Genomic DNA, 3587 nt, shown 5'->3' with positions numbered 1-3587 from the left:
CAACCATTTTTCTGACAATTCTTTTTTTTTCAACATTGATTTATTGAAGTGAAAATTTAACTTTCCATTTTTGGTTAAAAACGTATTGATATTTTTAATTGCAATCTGTTTTGGTAGAGAACTCATCTTTTTTCTAATTGCACTTCTTTCAGTTGAAAATTATTTTTTTAACTAAACACTGAACTATTTAATGATAAAATCTACTTATATTACTTTTGATTAAAAAAATGATATTTTTTAGATAAAAATCATATATTTGTTTGAAACTTTCTAGATTTTGTAGAAAATTCGTAATTTTTGGTAGAAACGTAATATTATTGGTTGAAAATTAATATTTTTCATTGAGGATTGAGTTATTAAAAAAAAATCCTTTTCAGTTTGCCAAAAAACAATTTCTTTAAAAGCAATTTCGATTCTACTATTTTCGGTTGAAAATTGATATTTTAAGTTGAAAATTGACCTTTTGTACTTAATAATTAAATTTTTTGATTTTTATGTTTTGGTAGAAAATTAATCCTTTTGGTTTAAAATCAACCTTTTTTCGTTAAAGATTGAACTATGTGGAAATAAATTTATCTGTTTTGATGCAGTATTTAGAAATTCAGAATTTTGTTGAAAATTCGCTATTTTTGGTAGAAAAATAAACTTCCTAATTGAAATTTCATCTTTGTTTCGAGGATTCTATTATTACATGAAAAATTCGTTTTTCGGTGAAAAACTAATTTTATTAAGAGAAAAGTGGATTATATCATTTTTGATAGAAAAATAATATTAAAAAAAATTGATCTTTTTTTTGTTAAAAATATTTTCTTTTTAAGCCATCTTTTTAAACAGGGAAATTAATCTTCGCGGTTGAAAATTCATCTTCTTCATTGAGGGTTCAATTATTATTTTTTTGAAAATTCCTTCATAGTTAGTCAAAAATTAATTTATGTAAAATAAAATTGGATTATATCATTTTTGGTAGAAAATTCATATTTGAAATTACAAATTAATCTTTTTTAGTTGAAAGTTCAACCCTTTGGTTTGAAAATGTACATATTTCGATGAAAGTCCGTTATTGCGGTAGGAAATTAGTCTTATCGTTTGAAAATTCATCTTTCTGATTCAGAACAAAACTATTAGGTTGCACATTCCGTTTTTTTTTGTTAAAAATTAAATTCTTTAACTAAAAATTTAACTCTCTCACTTTCGGTAAAAAATTGAAATTTCGAATCACAAATTGATATTTTTGTGTTGAAAAATTAATTATTGGTTTCAAACATTGTCTTTTTTTATATAAAATTAATCTTTTTGGTTGAAAATTCATCTGTTTGTTTGAAACTTCAACTATGTATTAATGCCTTTAAGGAAAATTTTCATTATGTCATTGTAGCTTGAAAACTAATCGTCTTTTGTGGAGAATTAATTTTATGGGTAAAAAATTAATCTTTTTTTTCTTTTTTTTAACACCGATGTCCAAATTCGATTTTTTATTGTCTTATATGGGAAAGAAAGCGTCTCGCATAATTACCTATAAAAAACAATTTTATCGCTAAGAGATTCTGATAAATATACGTCACTGAAAAAATCATTTGTAAGCAACTTTTTCGATTGAAAATGGCCTCATTAAATAAAAAATTGATGACAACACTTTTTCGATTACATTGGTATTGTTTTCTCATCAATTGCACTTCTTTAAAATAAAATAATGTTTTAAGATAACTGCAAGATTTATCAACAGTTCTTAATAAAATTAAACAAAATTTAAATTCGAAAATAAGTGATTTTCATTTTTTATTAGTTCACGACTAAGATATTAATCTAAAAATACTGCTTCCAATTGTAAAACTGCGTACTTACAAGATATTGTGTACTTTTCATAGATTTAATAAAATTCTCTGATATAGGCCACCATTGTGTCTACTGTTTGGTGTCAAATTTATCTGTTTTAGTTAAAATTTGAAATAATCTGTAGATTTTTGATTCAATATTAACTTTTATAAACTAAAAACTGCATTATTCCATTTTTGTTTAAAATTTGATATTTTTCATTGCAACTTGATCTTTTTTAGTTAAAAGTATAATTATTTGTTTGAAAATTTGTGTTTTTTGTTAGAAATATGAAACTACTTCCTTAAAAATGCATCATTTTAATTAAGAATTCAACTATTTTGTTGAAAGTTCCTTTAAAGTTAGTCCAAAATTAATTTATGTAAGATGAAATTGGATTATATCATTTTTGGTAAAGAATTGATATTTGAAGTTAAAAATTGATCTTTTTTAGTTGAAAATTCAACCCTTTGGTTTGAAAATGCACATATTTAGATGAAAATTCATTATTTCGGTAGGAAATTAGTCCTTTCGTCTGAAAACTCATGTTTGTGATTGAGAACAAAACTATTAAGTTGCACATTCCGTTTTTTTTTGGTAAAAATTAAATTCTCTAACTGAAAATTTAACTATCCCGCTTTTGGCGGAACACTGAAATTTGGAATTAAAAATGGATATTTTTGGGTTGAAAATTCAATTATTTGTTTCAAGCATCGTCTTTTTTATATAAAATTAATCTTCTTGGTTGAAAATACATCTGTTTGTTTAGAAGTTCAACTATGTATGTATCATCAAATGCATCTATTTTAGTAAAATTTCAATTAATTTGATGAAATTTAATTGTTTGTTGTTAAATATTTATTCTTTCAACTAAAAAGGAATTATCCTATTTCTGGTTTTATATATTTATATTTTTAATTAAAAATTTATCTTTTTTAGTTAAAAACTCCACTATTTGTTTGAAAACTAATCTTTTTTATAAGGGTTCAACTATTTTGTTAAAAATTGATTAAAAATTCAACTGCACAATTTCAGGATGAAAAATTATATTTTTAATTAAAAATTAATTTTTTCATTTGAAAATTCGTTTCTCTGGTAGAAAAATATTTTTCTTTGTTAAAATCTTATCTTGTTTATTTAGGATTGAACTATTTTCTTGATTTTTTGTTTGTTAAAAATAAATGTCTAAGGAAAATTTGTTGTATGACGAATGTCAGATTTGAGAACCTCAGCTATTCTTAAAACAGCCTACGGACGTTCACTCAAATTTTCGAGAGATGATTTGGAGTGAAAGTTTTACGTGACCATTTAAAAATTCCTGAGATTCGTGTGCAACACGAAAACATTAAGGTAGGTCCAAACACGTACGCCAGTGCCTATCTCTCTCGCGCGCTCATCTTCTCTCTCTCTTTTCTCTCTCCTCCACCTCTCTTCTTAGGCGCACTGGCGAGAACAGGGAGCTCAACCAGCGCCGGATCACCCAAGTTCAAAATACTTTAAGAGAAACGATGTAGAAAAATTATAAATAAAATAAAGAAAGTAACGAGCAAGAGGGTGGTCCGGGGTTGAAGTTGAGTACGAAAAAAAAAAACGTTTAAGGCAAGAAAAATATTTTAATTAAGTAAGTGGCTAGGCTTATTGTTAGTAATTTTAATTATAAAGGAACAATTAAAACAAGGCATCCATCTTTAAATTAGCCGAAATAGAGAGGCAGTTGGGCGGTAGTTTTAAAATATAAATAAAAGTAAATATAATAATAATAATCAAAATTAATA

Source organism: Belonocnema kinseyi, chromosome 8, assembly GCF_010883055.1.
Source record: "Belonocnema kinseyi isolate 2016_QV_RU_SX_M_011 chromosome 8, B_treatae_v1, whole genome shotgun sequence".
Taxonomy (NCBI): domain Eukaryota; kingdom Metazoa; phylum Arthropoda; class Insecta; order Hymenoptera; family Cynipidae; genus Belonocnema; species Belonocnema kinseyi.
This window is presented reverse-complemented; position numbering follows the sequence as displayed.